General features: G+C 38.4%; 1 protein-coding gene and 1 pseudogene across 4 annotated transcripts in view; one reads left to right on the plus strand and one right to left on the minus strand.

The window, feature by feature from the left end:
• ZDHHC17 (zinc finger DHHC-type palmitoyltransferase 17) overlaps window positions 1-20934 on the plus strand; it is a 303371-nt gene that overhangs the window by 254965 nt on the left and 27472 nt on the right. The gene's annotated exons all lie outside the window — the stretch shown is intronic.
• LOC126075829 (calmodulin-like) lies at window positions 2612-3040 on the minus strand (annotated as a pseudogene).

Below are 20934 nucleotides of genomic sequence, written 5' to 3' on the forward strand. Positions count from 1 at the left end.
GTATTAAGTAAAAATTCTGTGTGTCTCATAATTATTGTAGATAAACTGGTCTGGCTTTCTCAAACAAATGGTGCTTCACTGCTATAAACCACTGTTAAGGGTTAGATGATGAAGATGCATTCCGCCTTGAGTTTTCTTTAGTCCTAAAGAATTACATAGGGAGAGTATAGCCTCTTCCCTCAATTATGATAAATTGCCTTATCTATTATATTATGCTAGAGATCAAGGGGAGTGTCTGTTTTGTTGCTTTTCAGTTTATCTTTGGTTCCATAACTCTTGAAATTAGAGTACTATCTGTGTGTTGTAGAAGTCCAGTTTGTGATATTGTAATCAATGTAATATGATACGTCATCTAATTGAGGCCTGTTTACTCTTCCTTTTCTACATAGTGGGGAGTAGTAAATAATATGGGACATTAGGTTAACTGGTAATTTTACTATTCGAGCCTAAAATGAAAATCAGTTTCCCATTAATTTGATTTAGTTTTGCATATCTGGAAGTAGATAACTAAAGAAAGACATTAAAGTATTAGTTTTTTTCTTAGTCCTTAGAAACAGATACCTATTTACTAATCCTTAGAAACAGACAAGTATTTATTAATCTCTATAGAAAAATGAAATTCTCTTATCATATACAATTTCAATTTTCCATAAATGATTGTTATAGCCCCAGAGTATACTTGCTGTAGTAGATACTGGATATATGTATAACAAGAAGTAATTGGTCAAAGCTACAGGATAGAATTTGTCCAGTTATTTCACTGTAGATGGGACTGTAATTAACATTTGCATGCTCTTTTACCTCATTTTATCCCTTTCACAGTCATTTGTCACAACTTGGTTGTATCAAGAAAAGTTAGACCTAGCATAGAAAAAGCTCTTCCTTTTCTGCTCTAAGCGTCAGTCAATTAATGAGAGAACATAACCCTCTGCTTTCATTAAGAGAGGTTTAAAGATTTTGAAAATTGTCCCAGCATGCAGCAGGCCCACCCAAAGAAGATCTCTGAAGGTGGGTCCCCGAGGCCTGCCAAGTCACATGGAGGGACAGGTTAAAGTTCTCCAAAGGCCTAGGTACACTAAATATTCATTTCCTTTTCCTTTTTCTTCAGGCACTCTTGGACTGCAGATCCTTTTGGAGCTGCCCCAGTTTTGGAAATACCACAATTAAGCTAGTTAAATAGAATGATTTAACAAACACCATGTGATTACAATAGCTCCTGGAGCATTATAAGTCCTCAGTAAATATTAATTATATTAAAGGCACTCAGTTCCGTCTCTGAAAATCTTGGAGTCAGACCTGTTTTGGAATTCAGAATTTTTTTGATTTCAAAACAGCATTAAGGTACATATACTATACCTTGCATAATATCTCAGTATCCCCAAATCAAACACATTAGTATTTCTGCAGCAGAACACATGAATATTCACACAAAGTATGATTATAAATAATCTCACATAAATTCAGGGCAGATTTTGTGACCAAATAAGTTACTTTAAGACTTTTGGTTTTTAGAGCCTCTTCAATTTTACGATTGTGGATAAGGGAGTGTAGACCTGGTTCATCACCACCATTATTATTGCTATTAATTTTTTTTTTAATTGTAAACTGTCTCTGAATTCTACCTCTTTTTTTTTTTTTTGGACCTAGATAGTGCCTAAATAAATAAGCAAACCAACAAAATTCTTGGAATCCTCTAAACAAAAAATTCTTTTTAAAGTTAATGGTCTTTTATTAAAAAAAAAAAAAAAAAAAAGACTAGCATTTACAACTTGAAATGGGCATAAATTACAATTTCTTGAACAGCAGTGTTGAAGGTTGTGCTGAAGTCCACATCACAGCCTACTCTGCCGGCTCCAAGTCACAGTTCAAAAAGTTTTTAAAACAGTCCAAAGATGCTCCCTTGGTAAATGTTTCTCTTTTAAAAATTCTTGTGGATGGTGACAGACTGACACCTGTCTCACTGTAGCACAGTGCAGACGTTCAGCCGGCATATACTAGCAGGCATGCCACCAGTGTGTGTCACTATCACCAAGGGTCAGAACACATGGGAATACAAGAGGACCATCCTACCAGTGGGGCTGTGTCTCACCGGGTTATCCTTCACTCATTTCTCTGGACATCATCCTGAGGTAAACCAACTTCAATCAAATGTATTTGTTTTCTGTAAACCAGTGATGACAGTTTATACTAACAAATTGAGCTAGAACCCATTTGAACAGGTTTTGGATTTGTTTTTTCATATTTCATTTTTAATCCAAATGCCTGACTGTGCTCAACTGTCAATCTGAATGTGTCAAAAACTGGCCAGCCCAGTGTATCAGTCGTTAGCAAATGGAACTTTAAGGTGCCCACTAAGTGCTTCCTTATCATTAAGGTAGTACAAGCATTTATATTGTATAGCTGATGTGTAGCTTGATATTTATGGGACAGGACCACCAACCAATACATGCAGTTTTTTTTGTGTGTGTGGACAGAAGGTACTTTTGACGTTCAGTTTTCCTATACAGAAATGGAATGAATAAACGAACTTAAAAAAAAATATTTTTTTGCAAGAGGAAGTAAAAGATTGAACTTGATTCTTCTGATTGGCAGAGTAGTTGAAAGTAAGTCTTCATTTTGCAGTCATCACCTATACGAATTCTTCATAGCTGACTTATCCCTTGCCATCAGTGTCTGCTTCTCTGATCATTTCATCTACTTCTCCACCTGTTAGTTTATCTCCTGAGTTTATGACGTGAGGTAGCTGTGTGCACTGGTGTAACCATTGCCATCCTTGTTAAAGACTTGGACTGACTCACTGTGTCTTTTGTTTTTCTAGCCATCATAGTAAAAAGTTCTGGATGTCAATGGTGCCATTACCATCAGTGTCCACTTCTTTGACCATATCCTGTAATTCAGCTTTTGTTGAGTTCTGACTCAGCAACCTCATGACAGTTCCAAGTTTCTTTGTTGTGATGGTACCCTCACCAGCTTTATAGAATAGAGAGAAAGCCTCCTTGAATTCAGCAACCTGTTCTTCAATCAGCTGATCAGCCATGGTGCTAGCAAAGAGAGGAAGCGCAGAGGGAGCAAGGGTGTCTGTACCAGCACAGGGGCTTTGAAGAAGGGGCCAGCTCTGCTACTTCTGCTAAGGCACTCTTTGCGGTGTGCACTGTGTCCCTGCTGACTGTGATTAATGGCGCCACGTTTGCGAGACTTCCAGCACCACGACTCAACAAATTAAATTTTTAAGGAGTCTTCCATGTGCAAGACTCCACCAGAGTCTTGGTAGTCATGGTAGAGAATTATTTCATCAAAACTTTTTTCTAGAACTTTACCCATCCTGGCATTTTACTGATCAAAAATTTGGCTGTTAGCTCCAGACTACCTAAATTTGAATTCTGGCTCTGCTACTCTAGGGAGGAGGATGACCAATATCTTCCATAAATTTTGAGACAGGGCAGTTAAAACATTTGCAGGTAGCAAGTGACCAAGTGAATGTATTTCCTTAACAACTCAGAAAAAATATGGGACAAAGAAAGACATCTTCATTTAGACATATCCAGAGACACATAAAATCCTTGAATTAGAACGGGCATTTAAATTTTAGTCTCATTGCTTGGAAATTTACCAAAAGAAAATTTCTGAAGACTCTAAAAATGGCAGTTTATATTTTTCCACATATTTACCATTTCCAAATCTCTTCATTCCTTTGTGTAGAAACAAGTTTCCATGTGGTGTCATTTTTCTTCTGCCTGAACACTTTCTTTAACATTTCTTGTGTTTGTGCTGAATTCTCTTGGCTTTTTTCATCTGAAAATCTTTATTTCGCTCCCTTTTTTGAAGGATATTTTCACTGGCTATAGAATTTCCACTCCTGTATCAGTTTGTTGTACTGTGGTGGCTTGTGTGTTACTGTGATGCTGGAAGCTATGCCACCGGTATTTCAAACACCAGCAGGGTCACCCATGGTCGACAGGTATCAGTGGAGCTTCCAGACTAAGACAGACAGGGCGGTCTACTTCTGAAAGAATTGGCCAGTGAAAACCATACGAATAGCAGTGGAACACTGTCTGATATAGTGCCAGGAGATGAGCCCTGTAAGTCGGAAGGCACTGAAAATATGACTGGGGAGCAGCTGCATTCTCAAAAGTAGAGTTGACCTTAATGACGTGGATGGAGTCAAGCTTTCGGGACCTTCATTGGCTGAAGTGGCACAACTCAAAATGAGAAGAAACAGCTGTAAACATCAATTAATTGGAATGTGGAAAGTACAAAGTATGAATCTAGGAAAATTGCCAGTCATCAAAAATGAAATGGAATATGTAAAGATCAATATCCTAGGCATTAACTGAAATGGACTGGTATTGGCCATTTTGAATCAGGCAGTCATATGGTCTACTATGCCAGGAATGACAAATGCAAGAGGGATGATGTCACATTTGCTGTCAAAAAGAAATTTCAAGATCTATCCTAAAGTACAACGCTGTCAGTGATAGGATAATATCCATACACCTATACAGAAGATCAGTTAATACAACTTACTGAAATTTACACACCAACCACAAATGCCGAAGATGAGGAAATTTTAGATTTTTACCAACTTCTGCAGTCTGGAAATTGATAAAACATGAAGTCAAGAAGCATTGATAATCACTGGTGATTGGAATGTGAAAGTTGAAAGCAAAGAAAGATTTGTGGTAGGAAAATATGGCCTTGGTGATAGAAATGATGCAGGAGATTGAATGATAGAATTTTGCAAGACGAACAACTTCTTCATTGCAAATACATTTTTTCAACAACATAAGTGGAGGCTATACACATGGACCTTGCCAGATCATCTCAAGAATCAATTTGATGTATTGAGCACTGATGACCAAAGATTACACAAGTTGTGGGATAACATCAAGGGCACCTCACATAAAAAAAGGTAATTAAAAAGACAGGAAAGAAAGAAAAGACCAAAATGAATGTCAGAAGAGACTCAAATTTGCTCTTGAATGTGGGGTAGCTAAAGCAAATGGAAGAAATGATGAAGTAAAAGAGCTGAGCAGAAGATTTCAAAGGGCAGCTCAAGAAGACAAAGTAAAATATCATAAAATGTGCAAAGACTGGGAGTTAGAAAACCAAAAGGGAAGAACGCACTTGGCATTTCTCAAGCTGAAAGAACTGAAGAGAGAATTCAAGCCTTGAGTTACAATTTTTAAGGATTCTATGGACAAAATATTGAATAACCCAGAAAGCAGCAAAAGAAGATGGAAGGACTACACAGTCACCGTATGAAAAATAATTAGTCAATGTTCAACCAATTCAGGAGGTTGCATGTGATCAAGAACCAATGGTGTTGAAGGAAGAAGTCCAGGCGGCACTGGCCAAAAACAAGGCTCCAGGAATCGATGGAATACCAATTGATATGTTTCAACAAATAGATACAGGACTAGTGGTGCTCACTCATCTATGTCAACAAATTGGAAGACAGCTAGGTGGCCAACTGAGGGGAAGAGATCCATATTTGTGCCTATTCCAAAGAAAGATGATCCAACAGAATGCAGAAATTATTAAGCAATATCATTAATATTATGTACAAATAAAATTTTGCTGAACATAATTAAAAAATGGTCACAGCAGTATATTATCAAGGAACTGCCAGAAATTCAAGCTGGATTCAGAAAAGGAGGTGGGACGAGGGATATCACTGTTGATGTCAGATGGATCTTGGCTGAAAGCAAAGAATATCAGAAAGATGCTTACTTGTGTTTTACTGACTATGCAAAGGCATCCAACTGTGTAGATCATAACAAACTACGGATAACATTGTGAAGAACGGGAATTCCAGAACACTTAATTGTACTCAGCAGAACCTGTACATAGACTAAGAGGCAGTTATTCAAACAACAAGGGGATACTGCATGGTTTAAAATCAGGGAAGGTGTGCGTTAGGGTTGTATGCTTTCACCATACTTGTTCAATTTATATGCTGAGCAAATAATCCGAGAAGCTGGACAATATGAAGAAGAATGTGGCATCAGGATTGGAGGAAGACTCATTGACAATCTGTGATATGCAGATGATACAACCTTCCTTGCTGAAAGTGAAGAGGACTTGAAGCACTTACTCATGAAGATCAAAGATTACAGCCTTCAGCATGGATTGCACATCAACATAAAGAAAACAAAAATCCTCACAACTGGACCAATGAGCAACATCATGGTAAATGGAGGAAATACTGAAGTTGTCAAGGATTTCAAAGATCCCTGGAGCTTGGGATTCAGAGCCTAGAATCTACATTTTAAATAAGCACCTCAAGTAACTTTGATACAGTCAGTCCTGGAACGCCTGTTGAAAACACAGATTTCCATATTGTATGATAGGTGTGAAGACTGTAAAAGACTGGACATAGAGTTCAGCGCATGACTGACGGGCAGAAATGTCAGCTTTTGTCTGTTTCATTGCTATAGGCACAGACTGAGGCCAGGAGAGAGTGAGGGGAGTCTCAAACCTAGGATGATATCGCAGGTGAAGGGACACAGTGTGCTAGAATGATGATGGTGTTGACAACAATGACAGTGATCAATATTCTGGTGTTCTGTTTTAAGATAGTTAATGTGAGGGGGAAAAGGAAGGAAAATTAACAACTCAGCTCATCCTCATTCCAAAATGTGCATGAAAAAACTTAATTGGATTTGCTTTCAGTTTAACAAGAGATGTACTCTAATTTAAGGGTTCCTCTGCTCATTGTCTCCCCATATTTCCTTACTTGCACCTGCCAATTTCCTTTACTAGCAATAAGCTTTCACTCTACAATTCAAAGTGAAAAACAAAATGCAAATATCTAGATGAGGTAATGTTTAGTTTGAGTATGTTTCAGCAAAATGTCATTAGTCAACCATTCAAAAATGCATATAACTACTTAATAAATCCTTCCTTGTTTTGATAGTGAAAGTTGCAAAGAAAGCTGGCGATTTACCACACCTACAACAAGAAAAGGAAATCCACATGGGTGGGGAAGCTGGAAAAGGTACAGGAAGAGTAGACTGAAGATGGAATACTAACTGTACACCTGTGCCTAACTTTGACTGACTTTGCTCATTCAGTTGGACTGGTGCCTTTTAGAGCTATAGAGAAAGGTAGTTTTATCACACAACTGCAAACACAGGTGGTACTTTTGCATAATTCATGAACTTTTCTTAAACTTAATTTCTTTCCAGAGGAGTTTCTAATATATTGTGGTGTAATGTCTGGATCATGGAAATAAAAAGATAGGTCCATGACCTATCTTATCATAAATAAATGTTGTGGATGTAATGTAAGATGGATGCAACAATATTCACACTACCACTAAGATACCTTAAAGTGGAAAATTCATAAGGGCATCCCATTTCCTTAGTGTATGTTAAAAAATTACAGTGTACAACCAGGCGTCAGAAGTCCTGATGGACTGTAGCTTGGATGCCTTTGATTTTGGTGGAAAACAGAAGGAAGGCTCCATGTCCCTGGAGGTATAGCATGACGTTTGGAATTAGACTCACCAGCCATGGGAGTTGTGTGGCCTTTTGCAAATCACTTAACATCTGTGAACCTCAGTCTCCTTGTCTGCAAAGTGATGAGTCATGAGAATTAAATAAAATAATGCATGTAAAATGCCTATTACAGTGTCTAACACATAACATGGAGACATTCAAGATGTGGCAGCACTTATTACAATTTCTTAAATATTTATTTTCTCAGCACTAGCATATTAATTGGCATATGCTCAGGCAATTATTGAAAAATATAGCTCTGTTTTAGTTTCTAAAAATTTTGTGTGCAGTACAATTCATGGTATTTAAAAATATAAAATGAATACCATACCCCTTGCCATCGAGTTGATTCTCACTCATACTGACTCTATAGGACAGAGTAGAACTGCCCCATAGGGTTTCCAGCAAGTGGCTAGTCAGCATTTATCTGATTTTGAGTCTTAGAATCACTCAGAAAATAATCAGTGAATGGCTTACATTATGGCCAACAGAAAATGTTCATTAAAAAACCCAGCAAATTCTTAAAGTAGTGGATTGTTTTAAAAGAAAGAATTAGATACATAATAACATTTTAAAATATCATTATGCATATTATTTTAACAACTAATTGAACGAATTCCTCCATGGAGGAAACTGTCATTGTTTGGAAAAAATTATCTTAACAAAAGTAAGGTAAACAGTGAAGATATAAGATCTTCAGAGGATACAGCTATGGTACGCATGACTTGGGTTTACTCAAGATCCATTGTGCTATTCCGTTACAGAATGGGGAATAGTGGTTGCCCCTCCATTCTAGGGAGGTTATGCCTCAGGAAATAAAATAGATTTGTTTAAATGAGTATTGGCCATCTCATTCCTCTTCCCAGTGATTGATCTTGGGACCAGGTAAGTCAGAGTCTGGTCTGTTGAGATGTAAGCAGAAAGCTGCTGAGTAGGGCTTCTCTGAAAGCCTTTTCCTACCACGAATAAAAATGAAGAGATACAGCTGCCACAGCATTTTGTCTTTCCATTTTTCTTCCTTCCTGCCTTGGAAGCAGAACTCGATGCTTGGCAGTGCAGCAGACGTCTTGTAACCATGAGGCCATATGCATGAAACCAAGATAACATCTAAGAATAGTGGAAGAGAAAGGTTGGAAGAGCCTGGGACCCTGATAGAATCACTGAGCAATTATATTAACCCTGGTCTTTGTACCTCTATACTTCTTGATATGTCAGAAAAGTAAACCCCTATTTATTTAAATCACTGTAGTTTGATTTCTGATACTTGAGGATAAGTGCATTCCTATTGACTGATAAAGACTTAACCATTTTGGGTGAGATAAGGAAAGGTTCCCGCTTGTCTAGAGAACAGATGACTGAGCTGACAAGATGAGGTGTGGATGAAATAAAATAGAAACTATGGTCCATTAAAACTCATGGGAGTGGAGTGGCTGGAGGATCTTTTAAGAACTGCAATGCCTATTGGTTAATGTTTGCAGAGCTGCATTGTTGTCAGTAGAACCTATTAGTTGTATTAATACTTCATGAAAGGAAATTTGTGGAAATTAGAGAAGAGTTGAATTTCTCTTCTGGATCAAAAAGGTGCAGAACAGAGAAAATACATGTAGAAGCAGGAGTCTCAAGGCCAAGATGACCTTGAAAATATGAATCCATGTGAAATCTACAGATTTGAGGTACGATCTATGCTTGTACAGGTTGTAGTATCCGGGGTTGAGATTTGAGCCAGTTTTACTTGGATATTTTGGGGTTGGAGGATTCTGGCTGGATTTGGACGCAGGCCTTTAATGACTTTAGAGCAAATTGGCCAAATGAAGAATCATAGTAGTATACGTCTACTACTAAAATACGGAATGCTTTTAAACATACTTTCATTTTTCTCTTCTAAATAATGGAAAATCTAAAGATAAAATGGAGAATTGATTTTTATGAATCATGCTATATAAGCATACCAACAATAAGGAATGCCATTTATGCTAGTTATTAAACATTAGCTCATTCAACTTTTATTCCAGCTTTTCTTACAGTTGGAGAGATGCAAACTTAAAACTAGAGTTCCTATACTCCCTTGTAGCTAGAGTTCTTGATATGAATTCAATTCTGCCAATTATAATCTCTTAACAGAGTTTTGAAAAAGTATCTTTCTCAAAGATACTCTGATTCACATACCCTGGTTATTGTATATTTCTGGGTGTGAAAAGTTATTTTTAAAGGTCAGTTTCATATATTTCAATTTTGAAGCCACTACTGCCCTAGATACTCTGCAAGCTGGAGAATGAACACTGGAGTTTGTCTGCTTCGAAGGCTCACATTTCCACATCAACCATAACACTACATTTTGTTGTTGTTATTAAGTGCTGCCGAATTGACTTCAACTCATAGCGACCCTATGTACAACAGGATGAAACACTGCCCAGTCCTGCACCAGGCTCACAATCGTTGTTATGCTTGAGCCCATTGTTGAATCTACTGTGTCAATGTATCTCATCGAGGGTCTTCCTCTTTTTGATGACCCTCTACTTTACCAAGCATGGTGTCCTTCTCCAGGGACCGATCCTTCCTGACAACATGTCCGAAGTATGTAAGAAGCAGTCTCACCATCCTTGCTTCTAAAGAGCATTCTGGTTGTATTTCTTCCAAGACAGATTTGTTTGTTCTTTTGGCAGTCCACGGTATATTCAATAGTCTTTGCCAACACCACAATTCAAAGGCGTCTATTCTTCTGTCTTCCTTATTCATCATCCATCTTTCACATGCATATGATGTGATTGAAAATACCATGTCTTGAGTCAGGTGTACCTTAGTCTCCAAGGTGACATCTTTGCTTTTCAACACTTTAAAGAGGTCCTTTACTGCAGATTTGCCCAATGCAATGCGTCTTTTGATTTCTTGTCAGCTGCTTCCATGGTTGTTGATTGTGGATCCAAGTAAAATGAAATCCTTGACAACTTCAATCTTTTCTCCATTTGTCAAGATGTTGCTTATCGGTCCAGTTGAGGGGATTTTTGTTTTCTTTATGTTGAGGTGCACAATCCATACTGAAGGCTATGGTCTTTGATCTTTACCATTAGAAGCTGTAATGTTATTTATCAGTCTTTTGAGTTCTGTTTTACATTGTTGTTAGGTGCCATCCAGTCAGTTCCAACTCATAAGAGCCCTATGTACAACAGAACAAAACACCGTCTGGTCCTGCGCCATCGTCACAATAGTTGCTATATTTGAGCGCATTGTTGCAGCCACTGTGTCAGTCCATCTTGTTAAGGTCCTTCCTCTCTTTCATTGACCTTCTACTTTACCAAGCATGATGTCCTTCTCCAGGGACTGATTCCTCCTGATGACATGTCCAGACCACGTGAGACAAAGTCTCTCCATCCTCACTTCTAAGGAGCACTCTGGCTCTACTTCTTCCAAGACAGATTTGTTTGTTTTTCTGGCAGTTCGTGGTATATTCAATATTTTTTGCCAACACCATAATTCAAAGGCATCAATTCTTCAGTCTTCCTTATTCATTGTCCAGCCTTTGTGTGCATATGAGGCAACTGAAAATACCATGGCTTGGGTCAGATGCACCTTAGTCCTCAAAGTAACATCTTTGCTTTTGAACACTTATAGAGGTCTTTTGCAGCAGATGTGCCCACTGCAGTATGTCTGATTTCTTGACTGCTGGTTCTATGGATGTTGATTATGGACCCAAGTAAAATGAAATCCTTGTCAACTTCAATCTTTTCTCCATTTATCATGATATTGCTTATTGGTTGAGTTGTGAGGATTTTTGTTTCCTTTATCTTGAAGTGTAACCCATACAGAAGGGTGTAATCTTTGGTCTTCATCAGTAAGTGCTTCAGGTACTCTTCTCTTTCAGCAAGCAAGGTTGTGTTATCTGCATATCACAGGTTGTTAATGAGTCTTCCTGCAATCCTGATGCCACTTCTTCATATAGTCCAGCTTCTTGGATTATTTGCTCAGCATACAGATTGAATAGGTATGGTGAAAGAGTACAGCCCTGACGCACACCTTTCCTGACTTTAAACCAATCAGTATCCCCTTGTTCTGTCTGAACAACTGCCTCTTGGTCTATGTACAGGTTCCTCATGAGCACAATTAAGTGTTCTGGAATTCCCATATTTTGCAACGTTATCCATAATTTGTTATGATCCACACAGCCCAATGCCTTTGCATAGTCAATAAAACACAAGTAAACATCTTTCTGGAATTCTCTGCTTTTAGCAAAAATCCATTTGACATCAGCAATGATAATCCATCATTCCCACGTCCCCTTCTGAATGTGGCTTGAAGTTCCCTGTCCATGTACTGCTGTAATCATTTTTAAATTATCTTCAGCAAAATTTTACTTGTGTGTGATATTAATGATATTGTTCAATAATTTTCACATTCTGTTGGATCACCTTTCTTTGGAAATGGGCACTAATATGGATCTCTTCCAGTTGGTTGTCTAGGTAGCTGTCTTAAAAATTTCTTGGCACAGAGGAGTGAGCATCTCCAGCACTTTATCTCTTTGTTGAAACATCTCAATTGGTATTCCATCAATTCCTGGAGCCTTGTTTTTCACCAATGCCTTCAGTACAGCTTGGACTTCTTCCACTGGTTCTTGATCATATCTACCTCCTGAAATAGTTGGACATTGACCAGTTCTTTTTGGTACAATGACTCTGTGTGTTTCTTCCATCTTCTTTTGATGTTTTTGCATCATTTAATATTTTGCCCATAGAATCCTTTAAAATTACAATTTGAGGCTTGAATTTTTTCTTTTATTCTTTCAGCTCGAGAAATGCTGAGTGTGTTCTTCCCTTTCAAGTTTCTAATTCTGGGTCTTTACACATTTTGTTACACTTTTTGTTCTCCAGCTGTCTTTGAAGTCTTCTATTCCACTCTTTTACTTCGTCATTTCTTCCATTTGCTTTAGCTACCCTTCAACAGCAAGTTTCAGAGTGTCTTCTGACATCTATTTTGGTCTTTCCTTTCTTTTAATGACCATTTGCTTCCTTCTCATGTGATGTCCTTGATGTCATCCCATAGCTTGTCTGGTCTTTGGTCATTAGTGTTCGATATGTCACATCTATTCTTGAGATAGTCTCCATATTCAGGTGGATATACTCAGTGTCGTATTTTGGTTCTGGTAGACTTATTTTCATTTTTTTCAGCTTCAACTTAAAACTTTCATTATGAGCAATTGAGGGTCTGTTCTGCTTTATAGGTGAAATCAATAAAGCTCAGAGAAATGAGTAACTTACCCAAAGGTCACATAGCTGGTAGATGGTAGTTTCAAAATTTGAACCCAGGCCCATTCACACTGCCTCTCTATGTTCCTGTGCCATAAACACAAACACTGGTGACAGAGCAGTGAACAAAACAGAAGAAAGTCCCTGATCTTGTAGGGCTTACATTCTAGGTGAGGGAGATGACAATAAACAAATGAATATAAGAGCTAGGAACAAAATCAGGGTAAAGAGGCTACAGAGGGATGGGGCAAGGGTGTGTGTGTGTGTGTGTGTGTGTGTGTGTGCAATACAGGGTGGCAGGGAATGCATCTTTGAATGAAGTATTACTTGAGCAGAGACCTAAAGGAAATGAGGGAGTGAGCCATGTGAATATCAGGACATGATCACTCAAAGTTGAGGGGGAGTAGTCAGTGGGGAGAAAATGATCAATATGTGGCTTCTGAGAGCTGATGGACATAATCTTTTTTTTTTTTCTGCTTGCTAACATAAAAAAATATGAGTGCTGAGAAAGAATATACTTTCTTAGTTGTTGATTCCGCCTCCCCCCCCACTCCCAGTTTTGGAGCTCTTTCTCCCCTACTTTCTTATCTCTATTTCCACCCAAGCCTAGCTTATCGGGTTGAAAAATATTTTGTCATTTTTAGATGCTTTTAAAATTTGGGGGGGCGGGGTGGGTGAAAAAGCAGTGACCTGTAACTGTTAACTACTCGGTTTTCCTTTCATAGTAAAACAGAAAAGTAGTCTAAGGACTTCACAGCCAAAACTAGGAATGGGAAAGAAATTCTGAATATTAAACTACATTTCAATCATATGGAAATCATTTCCGCCATCCCATCCCCACACCTACAAATACAAATTGGCTCACTTAGTTTTTGATCTATAACAGGAGTCTGCCAACTTTTTTCTGTAAAGGATCAGATAGGAAATAGTTTAGGCTTTGTGATCCATCAACTATGCCGTTGTAGTGAAAAGCAGCCATAGACTATGCGTAAATGAATAAGCATGGCTGTGTTCCAACAAAACTTTATTTATAAAAATAGGCTGCAGGCTGGATATGTCTGAGGGCTGTAGTTTGCCAGCTTCCTATCTGTAGCTTTAAGAAACTGCTGAAAAAGGAGAAATATTCAGCAATCTAAATTCTTATGAACTTTGGTAGAGATTCTAGTGAAATTTTGTTTCAATTGTAGTTCAGATGAAAATTAAATTAATAGCATTTTCCAAGGAATTATATCCACTTGTTTGAATAGCTCCTACCTTCCCTTTTACCTCAAATGTTGAAAAGCATTAGAATAAGGGAAATAGAAGAAAAAGTTTAGGTGTGCCAGGCATATTAGAGTTAAAGTGCTAGCTGAATATTCTTGTGAACGTAATGTGGTTTTTTATATTTTGCAATAAAGTAAAGGTTGAAGTTATTCCAGAAAATACTGTAACAGCCATAACAGCTGTAACCACGTACTGCCAATTTAGTCATGTAAGAAATAGTGCACTGGAGTGCAATTTAATGTGTTATGGAAGATTTTCATGAACTTGGAAGTCTGATTACGACCATGGTGTCTAGACATAAGAGAAGCCAAAGGGATTTTCCTCATTATTTGAAAATATGGACTAAGAGGAAGATTGCCTTACTGAATAATCAGCACTACTGTTTATGGTGCTATCTGGACCATTAAAAGAAATATTAAAACAAAGTAGAAATACTTACACAGCATTAAACAAAGAGGGTGATACTTACAGGGGAGGAGAATTTTACCTTTGGAGCATGATGCACAACTGAACAGGCTGAAGAGGTCTGGCCCTACGGGTGTGTGGGCAGCAAGAAGAAAGCAATTGGAAGAGAATGATTATAACAGTCTTTTCCTTGCCTCCTGAAAAGACTGTTATAAAACCATTGTATCTCAAGGTTCTAGCAAAAAGTAGAATTTTGGAACAGGGAAGTCTCCAGGATCCAGGGATATCCTCCTCAGGGCAGCAGCAGCCTCAGTGAAGAGAGTCATACCCCTTTGAGTTTATCTCTCTGGTTGTGGGGCTGAACCTGAGACTACCATCTCTTCAGGATAAATGAGGGCAGAAGGCAACTCTGTGTCCTTCCTAATTCTTGACTGGTACAGAGTCACACAGACGCCCTCATTGCATGGGCTTGTTTAGAATATTCAAATGAGGATATTCTCTGGTGACAGACAGCACTTGTTAAAAAAAAAAAAAAAAAGCACTTGTTAGCAGGGACAAATTACCCAATAAGCAAGGTAGGCACGAATTTACTTGTGTTTACTTGCTAACCTGTAGTGCATAATTTCACATGCATTTCACCATGTCTTTGAAATTCATGTAAAATTGTGCACTACAGATTAGTAAGTGCACTACAGGTTAGTAAGTGCCTTAGTCATCTAGCGCTGCTATAACAGAAATACCACAAGTGGATGGCTTTAACAAAGAGAAATTTATTCTCTCATGGTCTAGTAGTTTACAAGTCCAAATTCAGGGTGCCAGCTCCAGGGGAGCCTTTCTCTTTCTGTTGGCTCTGGAGGAAGGTCCTTGTCCGCAATCTTCCTCTGGTCGAGAAACTTCTCAGGCACTGGGACCCTGGGTCCAAAGGATGGGCTCTGTTCTTGGTGCTGCTTTCTTGGTGGTATGAGGTCACCCACTCTTTGCTTGCTTCCCTTTCCTTTTTATCTCTTGAGAGATAAAAGGTGGTGCAGGCCACACCCTAGGGAAACTCCCTTTCCATTGGTAAAGGTGGTGTTACAATCCTACACTAATCCTTTTAACATAAAATTACGATCACAAAATGGAGGACAGCCACAGAATACTGGGAATCATGGCCTAACGAAGTTGATGCACACATTTTGGGGGGGACATAATTCAACCCATAACAGTGAGTAAATACAAGTAAGCAAGTTTGTGCATGCCTTGCTTACTGTAAGCCTGTGCATATACCTTGCTTACTGGTTCATCTGCCCCTGCTTCTTAGTTGTAAATGGATCTGAGAGTTCTTCTCACTTAGTGGAATACACAAATAGCCCTGTTGAGACACTCTTTCTTCATCTGGGCCTCCTCCCTTCGTTGAGTGGGCAAGAAGAGTCTAGAATCTGGGGAATAACCGTGAAGTACCGTTAGAACTTTGTTGAATGCCTTTGCATAGTAAAAAAAAAATACAGGTAAACATCTTCCTGGTATTCCCTGCTTTCAGCCAGGAAACATCTGACATCAGCAATGATATCCTGGGTTCAGTGTCCTTTTCTGAATCCAGCTTGAATTTCTGGCAGTTCCCTGTCAATATTGACACTTTCGAAAATTCAGCAAAATTTTACTTGCATGTGATATTAATAATATTGTTCGAGAATTTCTGCATTTGGTGGGGTCACCTGTCTTAGGAACAGGCATAAATATAGATCTCTTCCAGTTGGTTGGCCAGGTAGCTGTCTTTCAAAATTCTTGGCATAAACAAGTGAGTAATTCCAATGCTGTGTCTGTTTGTTGAAATATCTCAATTGGATTCCATCAATTCTTGGACCCTTATTTTTTGCCAATGCCTTCAGTGCAGCTTGGACTTCTTCCTTCAGTACCATCGGTTCCTGCTTATATGGTACCTCCTGAATGGTTGAACGTCGACCTATTCATTTTGGTATGGCAACTCTGTGTATTTGTTCCATCTTTTTTTTATGCTTCCTGCATCGTTTAATATTTTCCCCAGAGAATCCTTCAATATTGCAACTCGAGGCTTGGATTTTTTTCTTCAGTTCTTTCAGCTTGAGAAATGCAGAATGTGTTCTTCCCTTTTGGTTTTCCTTCTCCAGCTCTTTGCACGTGTCATTATAATACTTTACTTTGTCTTCTCAAGCTGCCCTTTGAAATCTTCTGTTCAACTCTTTCACTTCATCATTTCTTCCTTTCGCTTTAGTTACTCAACATTCAAGAGCAAGTTTCAGAGTCTCCACTTTTGACATCCATTTTGGTCTTTTCTTTCTTTCCTGTCTTTTTAGTGAACTCTTGCTTTCATCATATATGATGTCTTTGATGTCATTCCACAACTTGTCTAGTTTTTGGTCATTAGTGTTCAACACGTCAAATCTATTCTCGAGATGGTCTCTAAATTCAGGTGGGATATACTCAAGGTTGTACTTTGGCTCTTGTGGACTTGTTCTAATTTTCTATGGTTTCAACTTTAACTTGCGTACGAGGAATTAACGGTCTGTTCCACAGTCGGCCCCTGGCCTTGTTCTGACTGACTGTATTGAGCTTTTCCATCATCTCTTCCCACAGATGTAGTCAATTTGATTCCTGTGTATTCCATCTGGTGAAGTCCATGTGTATAGTCTCCATTTACGTTGGTGAAAAAAGGTATTTGCAATGAAGAAGTCATTGGTCCTGCAAAATTCTGTTATGTGATCTCTGGCATCATTTCCTCCACCAAGGCCATATTTTCCAACTACTTATCCTTCTTTTTTGTTTCCAACTTTTCTCTTCCAATCTCCAGTAATTATCAATGCATCCTGATTGCATAGTCTATCAGTTTCAGACTGCAGAAGTTGGTAAAAATCTTCAATTCTTTCATCTTTGGCCTTAGTGGTTGGTGCATAAATTTGAATAATAATAGTTGTATTAACTGGCCTTCCTTGTAGGTGAATGGGTATTATCCTATCACTGACAGTGTTATACTTAAGTCTAGATCTTGAAATGTTCTTTTTGATGATGAATGCAACCCCATTCCTCTTCAACTTGTCATTCCTGGCATAGTAGACCATATGATTGTCTGATTCAAAATGGACAATGCCAGTCCATTTCAGCTCACCAATGCCTAGGATATCAATGTTTATGTGTTCCATTTCATTTTTGATGACTTCCAATTTTCCTAGGTTCATACTTCATGCATTCCAGGTTCCAATTATTAATGGATGTTTGCAGCTGTTTCTTCTCATTTTGAGTTGTACCAGCCACATCAGCAAATGAAGGTCCCAAAAGCTTGACTCCAACCATGTCATTACGCTCAACTCTACTTTGAGGAGGTGTCTCTTACGCTGTCATCTTTTGAATGCCTTCCAACCTGAGGGGCTCATCTTCCATCACTATATCAGACAATGTTCTGCTGCTATTAATAAAGTTTTCACTGGCTAAATCTTGTCAGAAATAGACTGTAGGGTCCTTCTTCCTAGTCTGCCTTAGTCTGGAACCTATGCAAAGGCATTCAACTGTGTCAATCATAACAAATTATGGATAACATTGAGAAGAATGGGAATTCCAGAACACTTAATTGTGCTCAGGGGGAACCTCTACATAGATCAAGAAGCAGTTGTTCAGATAGAACAAGGGGATACTGTATGGTTTAAAGTGAGGAAAGATGTGTGTCAGGACTGTATCCTTTGACCATACCTATTCAATCTCTTTGCTGAGCAAATAATCCAAGAAGGTGGATTTTATGAAGAAGAACGGGGCATCAGGATTGGAGGACAACTCATTAACAACCTTCATTATGCAGATGACACAATCTTGTTTGCTGAAAGGGAAGAGGACTTGAAGTACTTACTGATTAAGATCAAAGACCACAGTCTTCAGTATGAGTTATACCTCAACATAAAGAAAACAAATATCCTCACAACTGGACCAATAAGCAACATCATGATAAACAGGGAAATGATTGAAGTTGTCAAGGATTTCATTTTACTTGGTTCCACAATCAACACCCATGGAAGCAGCAGTCAAGAAATCAAAAAATGCATTGCATTGGGCAAATCTGCTGCAAAAGACCTCTTTAAAGTGTTCAAAAGTAAAGATATTACCCGGAAAACTAAGGTTCACCTTACCCAAGCCATGGTGTTTTCAGTCGCCCCCTATGTATGTGAAAGCTGGATGATGAATAAAGAAGACTGAAGAGGAATTGATGCCTTTAATTAGTGGTGTAGGTGAAGAATATTGAATATACTGTGGATTGCCAAAAGAATGAACAAATCTGTCTTGGAAGAAGTACAACCAGAATGCTTCTTAGAAGCAAGAATGGTGAGAGTCTCACATACTTTGGACATGTTGTCATGAGAGATCAGTCCCTGAAGAAGGACATCATGCTTGGTAAAGTGGAGGAGCAGAGAAAAAGAGGAATGCCCTCAATGATATGGTTTGACACAGTGGCTGCAATAATGGGCTCAAGCATAACAACGATTGTGAGGATGGCACAGGACGGGGTAGTGTTTCGCTCTTTTGCACATAGGGTCACTATGAGTCAGAACTGACTTGATGGCATCTAACAACAACAACACCATTTAAACTTGGAAAAAAGGAAATAATATTACTCTCTTAGAGTTAAATTAGTAAAATAACACAAGTAACCATGATGAATACTTTTAAATAAAAAATAAAGTTTCACAAGTCAAGAGGAAGAAGTGCAAGGACTAGAAATCTTACCAAATCCAGATGGGATATGAATGAAAGTGGTACCCTAATTCACACTGCAGTTGTATCTAAAGATCTACTCTGAGAAGAGGAGGATGGGGAAGTAAGTCAGAGAAATGGAGAGCCTGAGCTGATAGGAACACTCCCACCCATCTGAATGTTATACTAGTAACATTAATTCTATAGATTCTGTGAATTTTGCTGAGCACTTTGTATAGTAATATCATTTAATTGTGAAATAACTTCAGGTGGTTATTTTCATCCCCATTTTACTCTTGGGTTCATCGAGGTTCAGAGAGGTTAAATGATTTATCTGCTGTCTCACAGCTAGTTAGAGTTGGAACTTGATGGAAGACCATGGTCTCACACCCCTGCTCTATTGCCTCTTACGTATGTTTGCCTGGTGGAAAAGGTCATGCTAGGCCATCACAGATTGATTCTACCAGCTTTTATTATTATCCAACTAGTGTATTTGATTTTTAATTCTGTACTTGTCAACTGTATTTGTTGGGAGTAGTCCAAACGCTTTAACAAGTAGACCCCAAATTGTAGTCACTCAAACACAATAGAAGTTTATTTCTTCCTCTGTGGACACTGAGAGCGAGGTTAGCAAGTGACTCTTCTCCTTGCAGTGAGTCAGCAGTCCAAGTTCCTTTTCCCTTGTGGGTCATCCATCCACAGAGCCTTCTCTTTATCTGTATCGAGCTTGCAGAATGGGAGAGGAAGAGTTTGGAGGGAGTTTCAAATCAGACACATTTGAGCTCAAAAATGAACTGTGCCCTTTTCAAGCTTTTGGAGCTTACGTATGAAATCTCTCTGAGCCCCAGTTCCTTATCTGAGGTTTAAATGAAGTCCTCCATGTAATGCACATGAAATGCAGAGTATGGTGGACAGCACGATAAACATCAGCTATTTATTATTATGTGTCTGACACACTTTCCTGAAAACATAAATATTATCACTATCAGGTAACTGGGGTTACATAGCTCGTAAATGGCAGCACTGAGACTGGAATCCAAACCCATGCTCCCAACTGCTTTTCATAAGTTAAATGGAGGAATTATTGGCCAAAAGAGCAGAGTCTCTTACGTTCTATTTAAATATCTTCAATATTAACTAGATCTAACATGTGACTGTCAATGTCATTCTCTTCTTTTCATCCAGCCTAAATATGAAGAAAGGCAGGCATGCCTTCAAGAAATCGTATAGCACCAACAGCCTGCTGACAAACAGTATGTGGAAATACTTGCTGACATAGATCAAAACTTTGAACTTGAGTAACTTTTCTTTTTTTAATTTCCAAAGGAGAGCTTTTAAAATAGTTCCCTTTAGAGAGTAATCATAGACAAGGTTATTCTTTAAGAAAACAAGTTTGAGTGGAGAAGAAAGGTTTTTAAAAAAATATTATTTTACTTTTTACAAGTCAAAAACCATATGGAATTTCCACTTCCACATAGCTCATAAATGACTTTGAAACTTGACCCTCCAAACACCAAACTCAGCAAAATCTGAAGATGAGTTGGTGTCTGGAGCTGACATTTTCAAAACCAGGCTGTTGTTATACAGGATGAGTTGTACAGGAAGGGAAAGAGACTTAAAGATTGGGAGGAATGAGACATCTTTTTCAGCCATTAGTTTTGACCTGATGTTACCTCTCAAACCCCTAATGAGTTTTTTAAATTTAATCTCTGACTAAAAAAGTTCTCTTATCATTCACTTTTGGTGTTTTCCTAGGAAATTAGGACAATTGTTACACTGCTGTGAGAACATTTTGGTGCCATGATCTACATACAAAACAGGCAGGGTTGAACCAAAAC

This window comes from Elephas maximus, chromosome 4, assembly GCF_024166365.1.
Source record: "Elephas maximus indicus isolate mEleMax1 chromosome 4, mEleMax1 primary haplotype, whole genome shotgun sequence".
Lineage (NCBI taxonomy): Eukaryota > Metazoa > Chordata > Mammalia > Proboscidea > Elephantidae > Elephas > Elephas maximus.